Below are 25261 nucleotides of genomic sequence, written 5' to 3' on the forward strand. Positions count from 1 at the left end.
GACCTCTAGGCTTTGCAGTGCGAACACACAGGAAGCAGTGAGCCATCTGAGACTGCATTTCATCTCATAAACGATAATATTTTCACTGGTGAAAAATGGAGTTGGGTTTCCAAGATTACATTATGTAATACCAAGGACAAGAAGTGGGAGAGCCCAGATTCAAACCCAGCCTGATAACTGTGCACATGCACTTCCCCCACATCAAAAGATGATCTGCTAATGACCTCAAATTTTAAAAGTTTGCCTGGGGCCAGCGCCGCGGCCCACTTGGCTAATCCTCCGCCTGTGGTGCTGGCACCCCAGGTTCTAGTCCTGGTCGCGGTGCCAAATTCTGTCCCAGTTGCTCCTCTTCCAGTCCAGCTCTCTGCTGTGGCCCAGGAAGGCAGTGGAGGATGGCCCAAGTGCTTGGGCCCTGCACCCACATGGGAGACCAGGAGGAAGCTCCTGGCTTTGGATTGGCACAGCGTGCCGGCTATAGTGGTCATTTGGGGGGTGAACCAACAGAAGGAAGACCTTTCTCTCTCTGTCTCACTGTCTAAAAAATAAAAATTAAATTAAAAAAAAGTTTACCTGGGCCAGACACTTAGTGCAAGCAAGGGTTAAAAGACACCACTTGGGACATCTGTATCCCATATCAAAGTGTCTGGGTTCAAGTCTTAGCTCTACTTCCAACTCAAACTTCCTGCTCTTACCAACTCATAAAAGCAGCAGATGACTGCTCAACTACTTGGGTCCCTGCCACCCAGCACTGGCATGGTAAACCTGGATCAAGTTCTGGGCTCCTGGCTTCAGCCTGGCCCAGCCTCTACCACTGTGGGCATTTGGGGAGTGAATCGGTAGATAGAAGCTCTCTCCGTCTGTTCTTGCCTCTCTGTGTCTCTTTGCTCTACAAATAAAATGAAAATAAACAATTTTTAAGATAATAAAAGCTGACTTGCTCTCCTGCTGCACACAGTATAGACCCCCTGGCTCTGCTGTTCCTCTCCCACGCCAGGCACCGCTGCTCCTCAAAGTCCTCAGAGCTCAGCAGAGTCAGAGGTGGGAGCCCCTGCCTTCAGACATCGCATTATAGGAGCAACACAGATAAATAACGTCACAAAATAAATGGTCTTAAATAATAACAAATGTGGTGGAGGAAAACCAAACAGAGGAGATGGGACATGAGGGGGGAGCGTTCTCAACAGGGAAGCCTCCCTGAGACACACACGTGACACTCAGAGCTGGGCCCCAAAACTGACAACTCAGAGTTACAATGCAAAAGGTGCTGCCTGTACCACGAGGCCTCAGCCACGCGCAGCTCTTCTCTACTGGAGAACGCCTCTCTGCAGCAGAAAACACACCCTAGGAGGCTCTCCTGAGCTCACACACCCTGACCCGCAGACCAAGAACACAGCAAATTCTGTGCTTTGTCAACAGGTTTTTCCCAAACCTTTCAGAAAGGAAAATGGGAGAAAATGCAGCATGTCCATCCACTTGAGAAAAAACTATCGTTCCTTCCTTATCCGGTACCCAGTGATGACTTAGAGCAACGCCCCAGCTTCCCAAAGGCTGCATTCAAGAACAAGGACAGTGCACCTGCCCCCGCAAACACACGCAAACACACACACACACACACACACACGGGGGGGGGGGGGGGCGGTGTGCCTAGCCTTTGAAAGACTATGAAAAGGAGGAAATAACAAAATTCAAAGACCTAACTGATGTGGTTTTCAGTATGTTCACCCCACCCTCCCTCAGTAGTAAAAGCAGCTGGACTCAAGAGTGGTCGATGAGTCGAGCATAAATTTGAGGGCGTGAAATGAGATAACAGCAGAAGTGCATTAATTACTTTTATTTGTCCCACACTTTTCACTTTTTTACAATGCTGAAAGAAAACAAATGGAATCTGTTACAGGTGAAAGCAGTGCACACTTTTTTATCATCAAATCAAGACTCACCCAAGTTTAATGCAACCGCCTCAATCAGATACACCAGCGGCCTCCAGGCCCAGCCCGCGACAATCCGAGTTCCAGAAAGGCGCACACTGCGGCTGCAGCCTCTGCCTGCGTGCCATGCCGACTCCCCAGGCTTTCCTTCACAGGCCCCCATGCGCACAGTACCTTCAGAAGGTTCCAGGGTAGAGCAGGGGGTACTCACAAAGATGAGCAATTGCACAGTTGGGGGATCTCAAAATCATGCTGCCTGCAAAGGACTATGTAGAAACCCAATGCCTGCACAGGACAAGAAACTCGCACAAGTTGACAGGGCTGTCTGGTTTAGAAGTAGGGGACAGAAAGCACTTCCACCAACCAGCCTGCCTGAGCTAACGAACGCAGGCCCTTAGAAGCAACAGGCATTTCACACAGGCCAGAAGTGCTGTCTGCAGTACTGGTCAGCGGACATCCTGTAGGGAGCAGATGCCCAGCACGGCAGGCTCTGCAGGTCACATGACCTGTTACAACACGTAAACGCGCACGCCTGCTGCCCTCCAGCAAAACTTGCAGATCCAGGCCCCGGCCATTCACGCTGGTGCCCAGGAACAACGAACAAAATACCTCTTCCTGAACAGCTACGCCCAACAAGCAGTGTCTTCCCATTTAGCAGATTCAGATGTCCCAAAGATGTTCTTAGTTTAATAAAACAAAAAAAACTCCATCAAACAGAAAAGTCATGGCTGCACAACAATCGCTAAACAAGAAATCAAACTACAACCCAAGTTCTCTACAGATGACCACAAGGTCCTCATCTGCAAGGTCTCGACTCCTGTCCACACCGTGGCACCACTTCCTCCTCCTGCCGACCCCACATCAGCACCACAGAGGCCAACCATGGAGGCCTGGCCAGGAAGGCCTTCGGGGACTCAGGAATGCCTTTCTGACAATTCTTAAATCACCATGACAGGGGCCGGTGCTGTGGCATAGTGGGTTGAGCATTTGCCTGTAGAGCTGGCAAGTCCCGGCTGCTCCACTTTCGATCCAGCTTGCTGCTGATGGCCTGGAAAGGCAGCAGAGAATGGCGCAAGTGCTTGGGCCCCTGCACCCACGTGGAAGACCCAGAAGAAGCTCCTGGCTTCAGAACGGCCCAGCCCCAGCCATTGCAGCCATTTGGGGAGTGAACCAGTGGATGGAAGACCATTCTCTGTGTCTCTCCCTCTCTCTGTCTATAACCCCGCCTCTCAAGTACATAATCTTTAAAAACAACAACAATAACAACACATGGCAGGTATATGACAATTCTAAAATATAAAATAGTAACCACAGGAAAGAATCCAGAGAAGCAAACAGATGTCGACTACACCAGGAATTTTCATTCTCGAATCACCTGCTTCTTAATCATAACTGCTCGAACAACAGATAGTACTTCTGAAACCCAGAAAACACTGCATTCAGCCCATCTGTTTTAAGTCTCCTGTCAGTCAACAGATCACAATGGAACTGGAAATGACTATAAAAAGAGTTTCCTAAATGCACAACATTGGAAATGCTGCAATCTTTGCTCAAAGTCCCTTCAGCCAATAAAACAAAGACAACAGAATGAGAAAGCCTGCACCGGCGTGTGCTGACGGAACTCTGAAGCACCACTCTGCATCAGCTACACTACACTGCAGAAGAGGTAACACCTGCTCCACCTTCATGAAAGTCCCTCAAGAGGGGGGAAGGTGATCAGGTTACAGACCAAAAACTTCGTCATGTCCCTGTTACCCATGGTTTCAGCTCATTTCCTAAGGACCAGCTGCCCAAGCTGGACAACCCTATCACTTCAGCTGACCTGGTTTTGGTCACTCGCCGTAAGGACATGCAACCACCCTCCACACGGTCCCCACCCCTAAGAGGGGGAGGGCAGATGTCTGGGACTCAGCCCAGTGTAGCAGGTACAAGATTTTTTTTTTAATTAAACTTTTATTTAATGAATATAAATTTCCAAAGTACAGCTTATGGGTTACAATGGCTTCCCCCTCCCAAAACTTCCCTCCCACCCGCAACCCTCCCCTTTCCCGCTCCCTCTCCCCTTCCAATCACATCATGATTCATTTACAATTCTCTTTATATACAGAAGATCAGTTTAGTATATATTAGGTAACGATTTCAACAGTTTGCCGCCATATAGCAACACAAAGTGAAAAAAAAAAAAAACTGTTGGAGTACTAGTTATAGCATTAAATAAGAGTGTACAGCACATTAAAGACAGAGATCCTACATAATATTTTTTTTAAAAATTAATTTTCTATGCCATTTCCAATTTAACACCAGGTGTTTTTTTTTTCATTTCCAATTATCTTTATATACAGAAGATCGATTCAGTATATAATTAGTAAAGATCACATCAGTTTGTACCCACGCAGAAACACAAAGTGTAAAAATACTGTTTCAGTACTAGTTATAGCATCACTGCACATTAGATAACACATTAAGGACAGATCCCACATGGGATGTAAGTACACAGTGACTCCTGTTGCTGACTTAACAATTTGACACTCCTGTTCATGGCGTCAGTAATCTCCCTAGGCTCTAGTCATGAGTTGCCAGGGCTATGGAAGCCTTTAGAGTTTGCTGACTTTGATCTTATTCCGATAGGGTCATAGTCAAAGTGGAAGTTCTCTCCTCCCTTCAGAGAAAAGTACTTCCTTCTTTGATGGCCCCGTTCTTTCCACTGGGATCTCACTCACAGAGATCTTTCATTTAGGTCTTCTTTTTTTTTCTTTTCCATGGTGTCTTGGCTTTCCATGCCTACAATACTCTCATGGGCTCTTCCGCCAGATCCGAATGCCTTAAGGGCTGATTCTGAGGCCAGAGTGTTGTTTAGGACGTCTGCCATTCTATGAGTCTGCTGTGTATCCCATTTCCCATATTGGATCTTTCTCTCCATTTTTGATTCTATCAGTGAGCACTTTCCATGGCAAAATGCATTTCCAGTGCATTTCCATGGCCAGAGACCCTGCAAAGTCTAGCTACAGGCAATTCTTTGAAACCTACAGAAATTCACAGTGAGCATTAGCGTGGAAATGACAAGGAATGGTCTGCACGTGCAGCACTTCTTCGGGGCCAGGAAGAGGACCCAGACTTTCCTTCTTTCTGGCAGGGAACTGGCAAAATCCGCAAAAGCAGCAAGGAACAGAGGAAACGAATGGGCTTTCCCTGCTGAAGACGCCAATCAAGTCTGTGACAAATACCAAACACCCACACACCAGAGCCGCTGCCCAAGCAGGACTGAGCAAATCCTCTGGGAGCCTCGGGACGGCTTCCCTTCGGTGTGCAGCTGCTGGGAAGAGTAACTGAGAGGCGGCTTTCAGGCTCTGATGGGCACACACACCCAGCTGCCATGGGCCTGGTGACAGAGAGCAGACCCCTGCCCCTACCACCAGAGAGTCCGAATCAGGAGCCCAGATCTGGTGCTGCTCTGGCTCTGGAGTCAGGGCCCACATTCTGAGAGACAGCGACGCTGAGTCCCCTACGCCTGTGTGCTCCCTGCCCAAGGGCCACAGGGCACAGACTGAGCAGCCACCATGGAAGGAGCAAAGCACTCATGGCAAAAGGGAGCAGGAGCTGGCAGAGAGGACAAGAAGACCCAGCACAGAGGGACTGAGTACGCTCCACAACAAACACAGCACGAGCACCCACCTCCACTCACTCACTCTTCAGAAAGATGGGTTACACAGCACACAAAAGGCCTTAGGGAAAAAGCACACACACAGAGCTCCAAAGTAACTACTACTGAATGAAACATCGGAATTCTCACCATGGTAACAAATAACTAACAAAACAATCTAAAATTGTTGAAGAAATGAAATCTAATTTGAAGACTCAGAACTCTGGCTTTCAGACTTGCTCCGAGATTCCAGTAGGAGGGACAAGCTGTAGAGCCTCCTATTCTTCACATGTGCACTGAACACATGACCACGCGCACTCAGTCACGGCAGACGGCACAGTTCTGAGCCCCACAACAGCCCACACGCTAAGCCAGTCACTGAGCTTTAGAGGGGAACAACCCCACCAATTTAGCAAGAGGTCTCGATATGTAAACAGATATAATGGGATGGGACATTCATAAAAATGTTACAAGGATCAGGAAAGAGCAATACACGCTCCAGCAGGTGGGGGCTGGGACAGAGTTAACAGGAAGCCAGCACAGGCAGGGCCTCCAGGAAGACAGGCCATGGGTGGAGCAGGAGTCAGTCAGGGCCAGAGTGGGTGGTGGAGAACACAGAGGAGATATGCAAGCAGGGGAGGACAGCAGAGGCACTCATGTCAACTCACCGACCTCAGGAAGCAGGGAGGGCAGAGAGAGGAGAAGAGCAAGTCACGACAGCCGCCCTACACTACAGAAAATCACAGCCACGCGATGGCAATGGTAGAGACTACGTCTTCTTTCTCTGTTGTCACTAAACTCAGCTCAAACTTCTTCATTCATAACTGCAGGTTCAAAGATTCACAAGAGGTAGCACTCAAAGAAGTTTGTGATCATGTGAGCTGAACTCAAACCAGGACCCCCTCACACGAGGGGCCCAGGCCATCCTTCTTCCCTGGGAATCACCAGTCCCCCTGTCTGGCTGCAGACTTGAATGCCAGGGCTTCATCACCATGAGAACACCTCTCCCTGGTCCACTGCACCTGACTCGCCCTCTCTCAAATGCTTTTACTCGGTTACACCTCTCCGCCTACACTGCAGGAAGCAATCTTTTAGCAGGTTCTTTTGGAGTGCTAGGGCAGTTTTCTGGGAGTTCTGGGGCCTAAGATAGTCACCAACCAGGGAATCAAGGAAGGACAAGTACAAACGTAACATGCGAATCATTTAGTTTTCCAAGCACTTCCAAGCTCCATGTGTTCAGGTGCAGCCTGCATCCAGACACTGGGCCTGCACAGCAACCAAGCTCACTACACATCCTCTGTGAAAGTTAAACGTTTACCGGCACCAGCGATCCGCACAGCACTCAGGATAAAAGGAAGCACCCACAGGGGAGGCCTCACCTCCCGCGGAGACAAGCTCCCTTTCAGCACTGAAGAGCTCTTTAACAGCTCCAAACAGAACAATGTGAAGACACAAATTCAGAGATGAAAACAGCCTGGATTTGAGGTGCGGCTCTGGCTCTGGTTCTGTTACCCATGAAGCTCTGCTTCCCTCAGCCATGAACAGGGATAAATGTGTGCACAACACCTGGCACAGTGCTGAGCAGAAGGAAACACCTGATACCAAACAAGTTTCTGTTCTGACAGCCTGGTAGGACCTAACAGCCACTTCAGGCCTGACCACAACCACGTCCCCGCCATGTCCCTCAGCCCACCCTGACCCAATTCTAAATAAACGGCAGGGCTGAGGGACGTGCAGGTCCAAACAGGCAAGGCGCTCTGGCCAACATGCCACGCACGCATAGCGGGCACCCACAGAAGGCACCCACACTACCCCTACGACCGCACCGTGCCCCTCTGCTGCCCTCACCCCCACACACCTTGAGTGTCTCCTCAAGTTCATGTGCTCCACCCTTGCAGAATCTGACCACTCAGTCAGCAGTCAACCTGCCCAGTGTGTCCTCTTTCGCTTCTGGGCCTGCCTGCTCTGCCCAGCTTATTCTAGCCAACTCCCTGCCCATGTCCTCACAGCCCCTGGCCTAGCAGACCCCAGGCAGACAGAGACATCAGCCAGCACCACTGCATGAACGCCAAGGGGTCCATAGCTCTGAGTACAAAAATCAACTTACCAAAATCCCTACATCGGTGCAGCCGCTTATCAAAGACACTCTGGGTTGTGCCATGGGTCAAAAAATCCAGGTCAAAGAAGCCATGTGTTTTAATCTGCCAGGAAGTGAACGGGACCCCTGTAAGGGGAGGCAGCACCCGACCGGACAGCCTCAGCAAAGGCAGGGCTCTCTCATGAGGGCAGAGCCCTTGGGGAGAGGAGCACGGCACATGCAATTACAGTTCTCTTCTAGTGTTTAACATGGGCTTGTGGTTTCCTGCAAAAATGGTTTCTGCTGCTCTGAGAAGATCTGTACAGAGAAGAAAACGCCCAGTGGCCATTGCACAGGTGAGAACTCCGCAGCCAGCTGCATCCTGTTATCCAAGGGAAGCCAGGAGATCCAGACCCAGGACAGCAAGACCATAAATTCACTGAGTGCTGACATACTTATCCCTACGGTAAGAAGAATAAACTTTAAATTTAGAAAAATTCATACACAGCTGGGCTTTATGTAAATTAACTTTTTTCAGGGGTGAAAATAGATATCCGGTAGAGACCTCTGCACTTCCTTCATCACCCCACCCCCCCCAACCGTCCAGAAGGCAGGCAGCCCGATGGGCTGAACCAGCGACAACCATCTGCAAAGACCAAATGCTGGCAGGTGGGCTCTCGCCCAAGTGCATTCACTGCAGAGCTGGAACGGCCTCCCTGCTCTGAGGCTGCTGTTCTAGAAACCACTTCAGAGACAGACAGTCCACCATGGACACATACGGTGACAAAGGCACTATCAGATGGCTCCCACAAAGGGCAGGCAGAGGAGGTCAGAAACAGGTGCTAACCATGTCCATGTGAGCCTTTAAATCATGAGAATGGTTGTCACGTCTAGAGGACAGTGCCTCCAACGCTGATCCCATAACACTAAGTCTCCACATTAGCGCCCTGAGGACAATGACATCAGAAAATGCAGAAGTGGCAGGTTTTAAAAGTCATCTCAAAACTGGAAGAAAAGATTTTAAAACAAAACTTTAATAAATTTGTATATGTCACAATTAGATAAAATGCTATAGAGACCACAAAATAAATAAATAAATAAATAAATAAATAAAAGCATCCAATATATCAGTCTTCTATTAAGGGTTTTCAGAAATGCTATTAACTGCTTAAATGAAAAAATTTTTTTCTTTCTTAAGATTTTATTTATTTATTTGACTGGCAGAATCACAGACATGGAGAGACAGATAGAGGGGTCTCCCAACCACTGGTTCACACCCCAAATGGTCACAGTGGCCAGAGTGGAACTGTTCTGAAGCCAGAAGCCAGCAGCGTCTTCTGGGTATCCCAAACAGGGGCAAGGGCCCAAGCACCCGGACCGTTTTCCACCGCTTTCCCAGGCCGTAAGCAAAGAACTGGACTATAAGAGAACCAGCCAGGACACGAACCAGTGCCCATATGGGATGCCAACTAAGCCACGGTGCTAGCCCCCCCGAAAATTATTTCTAATGCGCAATTTTTATTCGTAAAACATCCTTGGTCTGTGCAATCCCTTGGAAAGTCATTCTTGTTCTTGAGAATATACAGTGAGCAGACATAACTTTAAAAATCATAAATCAATTTTAAATGGGAAAGAACTAAGATCAGTCAACTTATTTTTTATACAAACTATTTTTTTCACCACTCTTTTTTATTTGACAGATAGAGTTAGACAGTGAGAGAGAGAGAGAGAGAGAGAGAGAGACGGAGAGAAAGGTCTTCCTTCCGTTGTTTCACCCCCCAAATGGCTGCTACGGCCGGCGCGCCGTGCCAATCCAAAACTAGGAGCCAGGTGCTTCCTCCTGGTCTCCCATGCCGGTGCAGGGCCCAAGCACTTGGGCCATCCTCCACTGCCTTCCCGGGCCACAGCAGAGTGCTGGACTGGAAGAGGGGCAACCGGGACAGAATCTGGTGCCCCAATAGGGACTAGAACCCGGTGCCCTTATGGGATGCCGGCACCGCAGGCGGAGGATTAACCTAGTGAGCCATGGCACTGGCCCCAAGATCAGTCAACTTAAAAAGCACATGAAAATCACCATGCCCACTTCTAATAATTTAGATGCCAAATCCATACAGTACTCTGTGATAACATGGTTAACATTTTTAGCACGGAATTTGACTATCTAAAGATAAAAACCAGGAGCAGGTGTTTGGCACAGTGGTTAAGACGCTGCTTGGGATGCCCACATACCACATCACACTGCCTGGATTTGGGTTCTGGCTTCACTTCCAATTCCAGCTTCCTGCCACCCCGCTAGGCAGGAGGCGATGGCGCAACTGCAGGGATCCCTGCTGACCCCCGTGCAGACCCAGCCTGGGTCTGGCTCCGCACCTCTGCTGCCTGGCCCAGCTCTGGCTACTGCAGGCATTTGGGTAGTGAACCAGGACCAGACGGATGATCCCTCTGTCATCTCGTCTTTGTCTCTCTGCCTCTTAACCAATTTTTTCTTTTAAATTTTGAGTATTCTGCAATACTGTAACTCTTTCTCAACTTCTAAGGGAGAAGGTCTCATTAATCCGTCCTAGCTAAACATGGAAGGCACTAAAGCAAACTGCACGGAGAGTCCACAGGAAAGAGAGAAGCACCTATGCATTTGTAAAATGGCAACTTAAAGTTACAGCCAGCTCAGTCCAAACAGTAATGAAGATCATTCCCTTTGAATTCAGACATGCTGTGCTACAAAACAAATGTTAAATGCCGAGACAAAGAATTGCTAAGTGTATTTTTACAAATTCTCATAACTTCATCAGTTCATGAAAACAGCTTAAGAACAATGATTAAAAAGGGGGATTTTCATCATGTTATTAAAAAGTTACTGCTAAATGAAATTTGAGTAATATTAGACTCATTCTAGGATTTTGAAACAACTGATTTGAGAGACATTTTTGGTGATTATTACCTGAATTTCTTGATTTTCTGAACTTTTCTCAAACAGGAAAATCATAGAGCTAAATGCATAAGAACTTACCACGTGGTACATGAACGGAATGTTAATTCCCCACTTGAACTATCATAAAAAGTAAAGCTGCCAAAAAAACCACAGACCTGGCGCTTCAGGACACGCTGGCAGTGGTGAGGAAGTCGAGGCTGCCGACACACCAGGACACAATGACACAGCTCTGCGCGGTGAGCGGACCAGAGCCCGCTGATGCGGCAGTGCAGGCAACAGCAGACATCTACTCCTCGCAAGCCTTACACGGGGGCCCAAAGGCTCAGAATCTGGCCTGTAAGTAAGCACTGCGGGGCAAGGGGCTCGGGCTCGTTTTCCTGAAAGGTTGGAGAGGAGCTTTCACAGCACACTGCCCTCCAAGCAGGGCAACTCTGCAGATCTGCTCCCAGGGCGTGGGGAGGGAGGGCAGCACCCGTGTGTGGGGACTCGCCCCCCTCCAACTGCGGCAGGAAGAAGACAGAGAGCTGTGGGGGGGGTCCCTCTGTGCAGCAGAGGCCGGAGGCACCTCACAGGCAGAGAGCAGACAGCAAGGTGTGAACAGTCCAAATGAACTCTGCAGCCAGCACTGAGACCACCCGGGTGAAATGGGCCCAGGGCAGAAACAGCTGATTCAGTGCTGGATTAGTCCCCGTCAGAAGGTCAGAATCCACACTGATCTGAAAGACTGGAGAACTGAGGCTGACCCCAAAACTAAACATCCCACGCCAGTCACAGAATGGGTGGGTGGGTGGTTTTGGTGCTTCTAAAAGGGCTGTGGGTCAGGAGGGGAGCTGAACCCAGCCTCCCGCTAGCTGCGGGCCTCCCTCCCCTGTGTACAACCCAGGGAGCGCCCAGTCACCTCCGAGAGGCTGCAGGTGAAGGGTGCCCCGGGGAGGTGCTCCACTGGCACCTGGCCTGCACTGACCACCAGGGGAAATGGCAAAGGCAAACATCTGGGAAACCAAGTTCTCACTCCTGATGGCTCCTTAAGAAACAAGACCCCTCAATCCCTCGAAAACGAAGTTTCAGCTGAAAAGCTCCGTGACACAATTCTCTTTCTAGGCCACTCAAGCTGAACAAGTGCTGCCAGGGACAGCGTTCTTCTGGCGCGCTGCCTCCCACAGAAGCAGCAATGGTGAAAACCACACATTCTCAGCACCTGCCCTAGGAGGGAAAGCTCTCGAGGTCAATTTTTTCTCAGTTTTTAAATAAATATTCCCAATTCCCCTTTCCTTCCCTCTGCTCCCTTCCCCAGTGTGGGTGCCACCAAGCTACAGGTCATTCTAGACAGAACATTCTAGACAGAACTGCCCCAGTGCTGACTAAGGAAGAACCGAACCGAAGTCGAAGGCCGAGGACTGACCTGGCTCCATCCCGCACTCTCTCCCCTGTGCTCTCCAACCCCAACTGGACACCCAAGCTCCCAAGGAGCAGTGGCATTTTCGAGCTCACGTGTGTGTACAGAAATAGAAACACGGTAAATGTTGGAGAGCAGAATAAAAGGATTATCAAGTAGCTCCAATTATAACAGCTGCTCTCATCTCCTGTCACAAGCACCTCCCTGGCATCTGAAACCATTTCTGATGGATTCAGCATTTAAAAAAAAATACTCCCTCCTCCCTCATCCTCTTTCCCAAGCAGACACAGAAACACACCCAGGGAAAAACGTACGTACTCACAGCTTTCAAGAGTCGCTCTTGAAAATCATGCAACACCCACATCTGTCGTTACCCATGGTTCACAGCTCCCCATCTCACTCCACAGGAATCCTGACATCTTACAGCTGCTTGTCAATTGTGAAGACACCACGGCCATCAGCAGCATCCTCCCCAGGACTACTCCTGTCCCCTGAGTTAACTCATTTTACAAATGAAGACATTGATGGTTAAAGTCACAGTCACCCAGATAGTCAACCAGTGGCAGCTAGAATTTGAACCCCAATGTGACTCCAAAATCCACTTGCATAACCTCTACACTTGCAACACACCGTAACCCCACACGCAAAGACACTGGGCCCCTAAGAACACACACAGATGAAGCAGGTGATTCTTGTGAGCTGGGAATGCAACAGTGATGGCAAGGAGGAACTTTAGCCACCCACTCCAATGAAAACACTTGGTGCTGGAAGTGGCATCTCACCAATCCAAAGACCACAGGGCAAAGACGAGGACAGAGATGTGCCCTCTGCCTGTCCCCAGAACTTACGACTGCAGAGGAATTCACAGCTGTGCTCTATTCTGCTTTCTCCAAGCAAGCAGTGGCTAACAAACTACAGAGGAAATCGCTGCATAACCAACCAACAACTACAGCCCTCAATGGACCAGCATGTTCCCACCCACATCCTCTTAGGCAGAAACCTTTATAGGTCAGAAAAAGCTGAAAACGGACACTCTCCCTCACAGATAGAGGCTCACATCCAACCTGGCTGCTGTTAATGTAAGCAAAAGAAACTTCTGAGAATGTTTTCCCCCAAGTTCTACAAAAATCTGTTGAAAAGGGGCCAGCACTTGTGGCACTGTGGGTTAAGCCACTGTCTGCAACCCTAGCACCCCATATCGAACTACTGGTTCCAGTCCTGGCTGCTCCACTTTTTTTTTTTTTTTTTTTTTGACAGGCAGAGTGGACGGTGAGAGAGAGAGACAGAGAGAAAGGTCTTCCTTTTTGCCGTTGGTTCACCCTCCAATGGCCGCCGCGGCCGGCGCACCGCGCTGATCCGAAGCCAGGAGCCAGGTGCTTCTCCTGGTCTCCCATGCGGGTGCAGGGCCCAAGGACTTGGGCCGTCCTCCACTGCCTTCCCGGGCCATAGCAGAGAGCTGGCCTGGAAGAGGGGCAACCGGGACAGAATCCGGCGCCCCGACCAGGACTAGAACCGGTGTGCCGGCACCACAAGGCGGAAGATTAGCCTATTGAGCCACGGCGCCAGCCCTGGCTGCTCCACTTCTAATCCAGCTCCCTGCCAATGCAACTTGGCAAAGAAGTAGAAAATGGTCCACGTGTTTGGGCACCTGCCACCCACATGGGAGGCCCAGCACTACAGCTATTCGGGAAGGAACCAGCTAATGGAAGATCTCTGTCTCTCCCTCTACTGCTCTTTCAAATAAATAAAATAAACCTTAAAAACCCGAAAAAACAGTCAAGCTTCAGAACTGACACCTGAACTTGAGAACGCACAGAAAGTCCTCCATTCAACTCCAGTGAAACCACTTGGCAATGTTTCTGTCACTACTATCACACTTCACAAGCAGGGTCCAGCACTAACAAGCACTACATCACCCCACCATTTCTTGGCACACACTGCGAAGCACACTGGCCTTTCACACAGGTAATTATCTGCTCTGAAATGAGCTATTAAGCTGAAGAGAAAAATGAAAAGGAGGCAATTGCAAAGCAAGATGGGCCGATCACAGATTTGGGCCATGACCTTGTGCTTACAGACCAACCACTACCCCAAGTCACAGCAAGAGCAAAGGTAGTCCTCTACTGCTCCCCTGTCCCTGGTGTCAGCCACCTGCAGTCAGAAATAGTCCAAAAGCATTTAATGAAAAAGTCCAAAAAATAAGCAATTCTCAGGTTTCAATTTGTGAGCTGTTCTAAGTGGTGTGATGAAATCTCACAGGGTCGCACCTGGTGTCAGAATCACCCTTTTGTCCAGTGTGCCCATGCTGTCTACACACAATTCCCTTCCGTGAGTCACATGGTCAGGTAGTGGAGTGACTCATGGTATCACAGTGCCTGTGTCACCCATCTTGATCTCCATAATGGCCCCAAATGCAGGAGCAGTGACACTAGCAAGTGAGATGTGCCAGAGAAGCCATTATCATGCTTCCTGTAAGGGCATGGTACAAGCACAGTAAGGGATTTTGAGAAGGAAGACAGAGACAGATCCCACGTTCACACAGGCAATTATACAGTACAGGTGGAATCTTCAAGTTGATGGAAATGTGCATTATGAAAACAGCAATACATGGATTTCAAATTTTTTCAGCAAATTAAAACATCTTTTAATTCCATTTTCCATAAGCTTTTTGAAGTACCCTTGTATTGTTATGATTGTTCTACTTCGTTATTTGTTACCATTTTTAATATCTTACTGTACCTAGTCGATAAATTTACTATAGGTATGTAAGTACAGGAGAAAATACAGTACATACGGATTTGGCACTAGCCTAAGTTTAGGCATTCACTGGCAGTCTTGGAAGACAAGCCCCACGGGTAAAGAACTCAGCTTCCCAAAAGACAAAGGACTACTACAGAGCCAGGAGTCTAAAACTCACTCACAGAATCTCCAGTGCGATACCGCTAGGTATCCAGAGATGAGCCAGAAGCTTCTGGCCTCCAGCTTTACCAACTCGACCTGGGTGTTTGGCACAGCAGTTGAGACACTCACATCCCACACCAGAGTGCTTGGGGTACACCTTGAGAGAGAGCAGTTTATGGCTCCAGCGCTTGGGTCCCTGCCACCCATCTGGGAGACACAGACTGAGTTTCAGACTCCTGATTTTGGCCTGACCCAGTCTCCGGCTGTTGTAGGTATCTGGGTGTGAACTAGAGGATGGACGATCTCTTTCAAATAAAATGAAAATAAATAATTTTAAAAAGAAACAAATACAACCAAACTTTCCTTGCAGCACCAGCATCAGCTCCACTTACTCTACCTTCCAACAATCTGTTCAGAACAGAACTAGAAACAAGGGAAGCATGGCTTCAATCCTGCCAAATAAATCAACCTGACACCAAAAATAGACCAAAAGAGATTTTAAAAAAATACAAATCAAGTCCCTTATAAAAGTAGACACAAAAACCATAACAGAATATTACCAATTCACATACAGGGAAAGAACTATATATACACATATACATACATGCACTATATGCACTATAACAGACAATTGCAGGCTGAAATTTCAAACATTGAATTTTATGGTCTGTATACTGAAAACAACAAAACTTCCTTCTTAAAAAATTCTTTAAAAAGAGATAAATATCAACTCTCCCCCAAACTGAGCTATAAAGCTTTAATGCATTTCTACTAAAATTCCATAGATTTTCTTAATAAAATTGGTAAGCGGATTCAAAAATGCATATAAAAATGCACATGACTAGATTAAAACCAATTCTGGAAAAGAACGAAGTTGGAAGACTTACACCACCCAATTTCCAGGTCCACAACAAAGCTGCAATGATCAAGACAGTACAGTCCAGCATACCTCAGCTACAGAGCTCCACAGACACTGTGTGATTTAATAAATCAAAGGGTATATTGAGCAAGTCCACTGGGGCCACCTTCCAACAGCTGACATGGTTGTCAGCAATTCTTTTTTTTTTTTTTTACCAATCAAGTATACTTAAGATATATACATCATTGTTTCAGATACACTGCCACTGCACACGCATAGCTCATGGTATAGTGTAAACATAACTTTCATACACATTGGGAAGCAAAAAAATTGCTGTGGCTCACTTCGCTGTGATTTGTGCCTTTTTCACAGTGGCCTGTGTTAACTCACAACATCCTTGAGAAATCCCTCCACTGGTTTAAGGACAAACAGAAATGGTGAACAGACCCACACATATCCAGTCCATTCATTTTAGACTAAGAGGTTAAAGTAATTCAGTATGGAAAGATAGGGGAAGATTTATTTATTATTTATTTGAAAGGCAAACTAACAGAGGGATAGGAGGGGGAGATCGTCCACTGGTTCACTGCCCAAAATGACTGCAACGGCCTGCCAGGAGCTTGGAACTCCATCCAGGTCTCCCACATGAGTGGCAGGGGCCCAAGGACTTGGGCCATCTTCCACTGCTTTCTCAGACACGTTAGCAGGGAGCCAGACTGGAAGTGGAACAGCCAGGATGCAAACTGGTGCTCACATGGGATGCAGTGTCGCAGTCTGGCGACAAGGCCAGCCCCACGGTTTTATTTTTTCCCAACAAGTGGGACATTAGGTACAGAAAAGCGCACCCCAGGAGCAAGCGTTAGACACAGCAGCTTCAGTCACCACATGGCTCCCCCATGCCACACTGCGAGCCTCAGCTGAGCCCAGTCTGCTCCCTGCTGACAGGCGCTCTCGCAGGCAGCAGATGGTGGCTCGGGTCCCTGACACCACATCCGGAGCCCCTGGGTTCAGCCTGGCCCAACCCTGGCTGCTTGTGGGCATTTGGGGAGTGAACCAGTGGGTAGATGATCTGTCTCTCAGATAAAATGAAAATAATTTTTTAAAAAATGAACCTCAACAATTACTTCACCCCATCTACAAAAAGTTAAAACAAATCACAAACCTAAATTTAAGAAAGAAAATTTCCCAGAGTAAATGTGGGAGAAAAGCTTGTTACATTAGGTTTGGCAAATATTTCTTACATAAGGCACAAACACACAAAAAAAAAAATGGACAGACTAGATTTTAATACGTTCTTAACAATTAAGAACTTTAGCTCTTTAAAAGGCAAAATTAGAATAAAGAGAAAAATTCAGGTGAAATGATTTGCAAAACATATCTGGATAAGGGGCAGGTATCCAGAACATTGTAAGAATTCTTACAAGTCAGTAAGTCTCTCCAAAGATTAGCAAAAGACATTTAATGGATCATCCACCAAAGAAGAGAGGTGCTAAACTTTATTAGTCATCAAGGAAATAAAAATTAAAATCAACATGAATTAGCATGACACATCCACTATTGTGACTTAAATTTAAAAGACTAATACCACTGATTTTTGAGAAGTAAATAAAGTGATTCACTTTATTTATTCACTTTATTTATTCACTACAGGTGCAAACAGAAAAATGTGCAGCAATTTGCAGAAGAGTCTGGTGGTTTCTTAATAAACTCAGACTCACTGAACATATGACCCAGCAATGCTTAGGTACAAGAGAAGCAAGAATATGCGTCTACAGAAAAACGACCTGCAGAGTCCTGGGAGCTTCAGTCACACTCCCTAAACCTTGGAAACCGTCCAAGCATCCAGCCAGCAGAGGGTAAGCTCTCAGCAACAAAAGGAACAAAGTACTAAGACCTCATTAAAGCTACTAAAAAACTCCAGACATGAAAACAAAATCAACAACAACAACAAAACTACCATCCTTCTGTATGATCCCATCCTTATGAAATGCTAGAAAAGACAAAAACCGTGACACAAAGCAAGCCAAGGCTCACCTGACCCAGGAATGTAGGGAGAAGGCTCATTACAAAGGAGCAAAAAAACGTTCTGGAGTGATAAACACGATCTACACCTTAGCTGGCGACATGACAGAGTCATCAGGACCAACTGACTTCAAAAGGAGTTAACTGGGTGTGAGCATGTGGCTTATTATCAAGAAACCCATGTCCCACAGCGCAGTGCCTGGGCTGGATTCCCAGGTCCTGCTCCTGATTCGTTTCCTGCCAATGCAAACCCTGGGAAGCAGTGGGGATGGTTCAAGCAGATGAACTGCCCTGCCAGCCATGGGGAAGACAGGGATCAGATGCATGACTCCACCCTAGCCATTGTGGACATTAGGGAAGTGAACCAGCAGATTAAAGCAATCTCATCTTCTCAAACAAGTTTTTTTAATTTTTAAAAAAATGGTAATAATTTGGAAGAATGAATTAGATTGTATGCAATTTATACCCTAGTAAAAAAGCAGACCTCAAAACTTCAACACTCCTTGAGAAGGCTGTGTGCTCTGTTCCTGTGCTGAGCACCAAGTATGACTGTTCTGGCTGGGTCTGGGGAGCAAAGTCTCTGCTCCCTCTGCGAGGGAGGCAATGAAGGCCAGCAGTGAGTCCTAAGGGGCATGGAAAGTGCATAAATTAGGCAACCAGCGTAGTGCCAAACTGTCATCAAAAAGCACTGAAAAGGGGCAGGCAAAGTGTCTACTCCTGGCTCCTGACTCCAGCTTCCTTTTTTATTATTATTATTATTTATTTGACAGGTAGAGTTATAGACAGTGTGAGAGAGAGAGACAGAGAGAAAGGTCTTCCTTCCGCTGGTTCACTCCTCAAATGGCCATTGCAGCCGGCGCTGCACAGATCCGAAGCCAGGAGCCAGGTGCTTCTTTCTGGTCTCCCAAGAGGGTGCAGGGCCCAAGCACTTGGGCCATCCTCCCCTGCCCTCCCAGGCCACAGCAGAGAGCTGGACTGGAAGAGGAGCAGCCAGGACTAGAACCCAGCGTCCATATGGGATGCCGGCGCCGCAGGTGGAGAATTAACCAAGTGAGCCATAGTGCTGGCCCCTCCTTTTTTTTTTTTAAAGATTTATTTGAAACTCAAAGTTGCGTGTGGGGGAGGGGCAGGGGGAAGGTCTTCCATCCACTGGTTCACTCCCCAAACGGCCACAATGGCTGGAGCTGCACTGATCCAAAGCCAGGAGCCAGGAGCTTCTCTGAGGTCTCCCATGCAGGTGCAAGGGCCAAAGCACTTGGGCCATCTTCCACTGCCTTCCCAGGCCACAGCAGAGAGCTGGATCAGAAGTGGAGCAGCCGGGTCTTGAACCGGTGCCCATGTGGGATGCCAGTGCTTCAGGTCAGGGTGTTAAGCTGCTGTGCCACTGTGCTGGCCCCCTGACTCCAGCTGCCTACTAACACACACCCTGAGAGGCACCTCCACACACACTGGGTTCCTGGCTCCTGGTTTCAGCACTGGCCAAGCTTTAGTGAATGTGGGCATTGGGGAGTGAACCAGCAGACCGGGGAACACTCTCCCCCACACCAAACATCTTATAAACAAAAAGCACTGAAAAGTACACAGATAATAAGGATAAGAAAGAGTTAAATCCCAGTGAGACTTTACTGACAGCAGCCATACTTATCGGGAAGGCTTCTTTCCTGCATTCTCAGAGACCTCAAACAACTCTGAAAAGCAGACACACTCCCGGTTCTATTAAAAGAAAATGGACATCAGGACTCCAGAATTTTTTAAGGACCAAAGTGGTAACCTCAGTTTCACCTGACTCCAAAGCCCCTTCTTTCTTAACCCAAGACCACACTTCCTCCTGTAACCTGTAACGGATTTCCCACATCTCCTCACACACTGTGGGCACAGGCGCAAGAGGAGAGACAGGGAGATGTTTAGGCGTTTACGAAGAGCGCAGGCTCCCACTCCCTTCCGGGTAGGAGCTGTCTGGGAAGGAGAGGGGTAATCCTCAGGGCAGTCCCAGAGCAAGCCAGGCCCGGCGGAGTGTGAACAACGCGCGGCCATCTCTCAAACTTCTAACAATCATTAGGATCCCACCAGTGCATACCAGCTGGGTGTGAGCGCACAGGTGTACATTTCTAAAAAGGTTACGAAATCCAGTTTAGAATGATGGGCGTGTGGCCTCCCCATCTCAACCAATAGATGGGCTCATTACCAAGGGACTCCCAGCACCGCCACCAGCATCAGCCCCGGAGAAAAAGCAGACCCAACAGAAGCCTCTCCTCAGAGGTCAGCGCCCCCTCCAGCTGACCTGGGCAGAGAGAACTGCCTTCTGATGTAACCAGTCCAGCGCAAATCCTCTACTTCCTCTTTGCCCCTCATCAGAAACAAGAAAAGGGCAGCAGGAAAGGACACAAAGAGAAGAGGCAGAGGACACAGCAGGACACACAGAAAGGCCCAGTGTGCCCCGCAGAACTCGGAAGAAAGCAGCCCTGGCACGTTTCCAAAAACCACCATAGCCCACCATCCTGTGCAACTTAGTGAGGCTCCAACTTAACTACTGAGGTCTTTTTGTTTTTTAAGATTTACTTATTTATTTGAAAGTCAGAGTTACAGAGAGAGAGAAGGAGAGGGAGGGGAGGGAGAGGAGGAGAGGAGGGGAAGAGGAGGGGGAGGGGGAGGGAGAGGTCTTCCATCCGCTTGTTCACTCCCCAGTTGGCCACAATGGCTGGAGCTGAGCCCATCCCAAGGCAGGAGCCAGGAGCTTCTTCTGGGTCTCCCATGCAGCTGCAGGGGCCCAAGGACTTGGGCCATCTTCTACTGCTTTCCCAGGCCATAGCAGAGAGCTGGATCTGAAGTAGAGCAGCCAGGACTCGAACCAGCGCCCATGTAGAATGCCAGCACTGCAGGCAGTGGCTTTACCTGCTACACCACAGTGCCGGCCTCACTACTGATGTCTTAACAGCATGAATCTGTAAGATCCAGAAAAACACACCGTAGGAACAGAAACCAGGCAAGCTTGTTAAAAGCAGGCCTTTTAGGAGAAGTGGGTAGTAATGCCGTAACTCTTCTAGCAATGATTCCTTATAATTCTTTTCTTTAGTTTAGGAAATGTTCACCCCTCACTAGCTCTTTCGCTTTCGTTGTTGTTCCGTTCATTGTATTATAGACCTTTTTGGAAATGCCCCACACTTTTGTCCTGCTGCTGTGTCAATGTGTTCTCTCTGTTCTTCAGATTAGTTTTTACTGGCTCAACGAGTTCAATGATTCTGTCATCTCTGTCCTGCTCTTAAACTCATCCCATAAAGATTTTATGTCTGCCAGCTTTTCTTTTCTGTCATTTCTCCGCTGAGACTCTGTAGCTGTTCCTCACGACATCCCTAGTGTGGAATGGAGTGATACGGAAGTCCCAGCTGCTTTAACCCTTGGCAGCCAAGCCCAACACCCACATCCACCCAGTGAGGGTCCACCTCCACCTGTGTGTCCCTCGGGAAGAGGCCACAGTTTCCTGTTTCTTCTTTCTCTGAGCAGTGTCAGGGGCCACCTGGACACCACAGCAAGCCTGGACCGTCCACTGCTCCATTACTGTCCATCTTGCTTCCTGTGTCAGTGGCCAGTTGACAGGGCTGTCCCATCAGAGCACGGGCTGGTGACTGGGACAGACCGTACTGCTCTCCGCACCCTCTCCCCCCGCCTGCACTGCTTCTTCATGTCCCAACTGCTGCGCCGGTCTTGCTCTGCGTCTTCTGGTGACACAGGCCACAAACACTCAGGCCACCCCCAGGCAAGAAGCTAAACAAGACGTTCACCGTGTGACTGCAAATAAACTGCCCTCCAGAATCGACTGTGCTAACGCTCCAGGGCGGGCAGGCAGCTGGCCGCTTTACCCTGACCTGTAACTCACATTAGCTGAATGAACACAGGGTAAGGAATCTGGTATTCATGCTGGATTTACCCTGGGTACAGCTTAAAAACAAAAGAGGAAATCAGTAACTTTATCTCATTTATTCAAATTACCGAAGTGAAATTTTTGAGACTTCTTCATGGAAATGGAAAAGTACACACTGCTCAAACTTCTCTCTAAAGGGACTACGATATTTTTCACTATACTTCAAACTGTCCTGTGCATATGACACACATGAAGCAACAAACCATCAGCAGGAAAAGAATCACCATAGTTAAAGCAGGAGCAGGAAAAAACAAGTTAACAGGAAGCAGACAAAAACAATTTTTAAAAAGTAAAAATGGGGGCCAACACTGTGGCGTGGGAAAAGCTGCCTCCTGCATTGCTGGCATCCCATATGGGTGCAGATTTGAGTCCCACCAGCTCTACTTCTGATCCAGCTCTCTGCTATGGCCTGGGAAAGCAGTGGAAGATGGCCCAAGTCCTTGGGCCCCTGCACCTACGTGGGAGACCGGGAGGAGGCTTCTCACTCCCAGTTTCCGATCGGTGCAGCTCCAGCCGTTGTGGCCATTTGGGGCGTGAACCAGCAGATGGAAAACCTCTCTCTCTCTGCCTCTGCCTCTCTGTAACTCTGCCTTTCAAATAATCTTTGAAAAAAAAAATAAGAAGAAAAAAAGTTAAAATGGCAACTCAAAACGTAGCTTCTGAGATTGAGAACTGGGCAAAAATTATAAAGACATTTATAAGGATACAAATACCATGCTCATTTAACGTTATCATTTTGTTAGTATTGTTAGATGCTGAAGACAGAGATGAAAATATAACTAAGCCCCTGTCTTTACAGAGCTTAAAATCCAGTGAACAGAAAGACAAGAAATTAGTCCTTTCCAACCTGGGCCCGGCAGGAAGGTAGCAAGAGGAAGGGCCGCTCTGCCATGGACGAAGTGGTGACTGGGAATGCACACCAACATTCACACGAGCACCCATGGCATGGGCTTCAGGGAGCACGCCTCTCAGGCACTCAGAGAGACCCCGAAGTTTGCCATTGGGAGATGGGGACTCCAGGTGTGCAACTGACACCAGGCTCAACAGAGCTGTCCGGGCCGACGGATAGGAAACGTCCCACCAGCACCCGCATGAGGGTCCAGAAAGCACAATGAGGATGAGGAGTCCCTGGCTCTGCACTTTGGTCACCTCCGTCCCTATCACCACCCTCAAACACCTACGGTCACTGTGCCTGAGAACTAACTGCCAGCTGCAGAAAAGAAATTAGACATATAACACGGGAAGGCCAGGAAGATACAACAGAAGTACACTAACTTTCTATTGCAGTTATGACAAACTACCACAAACCTACTGCCTTAACACAACAAAAAGAAGCTTCTTTAAAGCAGGTCTGTAAGTCAGAAACCTAGCGAATCTCACTGAGCTGAAAACGAAGGTGTCAGTAGCACTACATTTTTCTCTGGGTCCCATTAGAAAGTCTGTTTCCCTGCTGTTTCCTGTAGTTTCTGGAGGAAACCTGTATTCCTTGGGTAGGCCCATTCTCCAGGTTCAAAGCTAGCAAGATCTTGTTTCCTCCCCATCCCTCGCTCTCACTCTGGACTGGCCCATCTGATAATCCACAACAGTCTTCCCACCTCAAGGTCCTATCTGTGAAGTGCCTTCTGCCATGCAAAGTAAAACAGCCACAGGGTCCAAGGAGAAGGACATAGATGGCTCTGGGAGGACACTGGCCTGTCTACAACAGGAAGTATCACAAGAGAGTTAATAAACGTGAAACAAGTAAGGTATTTCTGGCCAGCAAAGGAATGACAAAGTTCATGAACAGTGTCACACAAGAACTTCAGTTCTATCTTCAAGGACTCATACCAATGATAGGGAAAACACAGGGTGAGTTATACAGGGGGCTGTATAACTTTCCAGACAAAATGAAGCGCATGTGCAAATAAACATACACATGTACATAAAACTTCATTAAATATTCAGAAAACTGCTACAAGTTTGGAAGAAAAAGTGATGACTAGGTAGGTACGTGATAGCAACAGGAGATAAGATCTGAAAGTAAAAAGAAATAGTTACAAACTGTTAAGGAATTCAAACCTTATTCGAGATGGGAATGGGAAACCATTAGAAGTCCGTAAGCACGGGCAGGCGGTGTGACTCAGCTAGAACGGCTGCTCATACCTGAGTGCCAGCTCAAGCCCCATCCAGCCCACTTCCAACCCAGCCTTCTGCTCCTGGGATTCTGGCACCCACGTGGGAGACCCGGATGGCTGCTGCCTTCAGCCCGGCTCAGTGCAAGCATCTGGGGAGTCAATCAGTGAATGAAGACCTAGATATATCTCAATATTTCTATCTGTAACTCAATCTCCCTCTCTTTCCCCTACCCCCACTCTGCCTTTTAAATAAATAAATAAACCTTTTTAAAAAATCTGTAAGCATTAAAATTGCAGGACACATAAGCCTAAGAAAGTAATTTCTATCCATAAGGTAAAAATAGATTTGAAAATGTTGTTGAGTAGGAAGTTGAGAGACTACTCACTAGTCCTTAAAAACTGTAATGGACAGGAAGTGCAGCCGGTACTGTGGCACAGAGGATTAAAGCCCCTGCCTAAAGTGTCGGCATCCCACATGGGCGCCGGTTCAAGTCCTGGCTGCTCTACTTCCCATCCAGCTCTCTGCTATGGCCTGGGAAAGCAGCAGAAGAGGGCCCAAGGACCCACTTGGGAGACCCAGAAGAAGCTTCTGGCTCCTGGCTTCAGATCGGCTCCAGCCACTGTCGCCATTTAGGGAGTGAACCAGTGGATGGAAGACCTGTCTGTGTGTGTGTGTGTCTACCTCTTTCTCTAACTCTTTCAAAATAAAATAAAAATAAATCTTTAAAAAAAATAAAAAGGACAGGAAGTATAAACACGAGAGATAGGAATGGAGAGAGATGTGAAAGGGAGCACAGCCAGACCTTAGTGCTCTGATACACTCGGAAATAAAGAACAAGGCAGGGGCTCAGAGCACTGCTACCTCATCTACATGCATGATGGCACTACTAAGAAAATAAGGTGAGCAGGTAGTACTCGCAGGGGAATACAAGGAGTTACATTCTAGATATGCTCCTCTGTAACAGATGGCTCCTACGGATCTAAAGTTACAAGAAAGCCTGGGTTAACCACACCGTTGGGAATCATCGGCACACAGGTAACAATGTAAACCTTAAGGTAGAAAAAACTGCCTAGACAAGAACACACAGACTCCAAGGAAAATGAGTATTTAGAAAGAAGCCGCGGGGCAGGCACTGTGGCCCAGTGGGTTAGGCGGCTGCTAGAAAAACCACACTGCCTATCGGAGCGCCGGGCATTCCGTGTGCCCTCTGCTTCCCGCTGCTCCACTCCTGGGAAGCCACAGACAACGACACCAGCAGATGGCTCCCTGCTACCCACACGGAGACCTGGGAGGAGCTCCTGGCCCTGGTTTTGGCCTGGCCCAGCCCTGGTTGTTCCAGGTATTCAGGGAGTGAACCAGCAGGTGAAAGATCGCCATCTCTCCTCGCTCTCTCTCCTCTGTCTCTCTTCTCTCTCTGTGCAATAAATTAAAAAAAAAAAAAAAAATAGAAGCCAGAGAAGTGGAGGAACAGGAGACTG

The 25261-nt window shown here is 48.0% G+C and overlaps 1 protein-coding gene across 7 annotated transcripts in view; it reads right to left on the reverse strand.

The window, feature by feature from the left end:
• AKAP13 (A-kinase anchoring protein 13) overlaps positions 1–25261 on the reverse strand; it is a 326203-nt gene that overhangs the window by 243790 nt on the left and 57152 nt on the right. The window contains exon 1 of one of the 7 annotated variants that reach the window (XM_062204919.1): positions 7673–7756. The exons of the other annotated variants lie outside the window; for them this stretch is intronic. The gene's annotated coding sequence lies outside the window, so the exon portion shown is untranslated. Of the gene's footprint in view, positions 1–7672; positions 7757–25261 lie in introns of those variants that run through there. 7 annotated transcript variants of the gene reach the window in all.

This window comes from Lepus europaeus, chromosome 11, assembly GCF_033115175.1.
Source record: "Lepus europaeus isolate LE1 chromosome 11, mLepTim1.pri, whole genome shotgun sequence".
Lineage (NCBI taxonomy): Eukaryota > Metazoa > Chordata > Mammalia > Lagomorpha > Leporidae > Lepus > Lepus europaeus.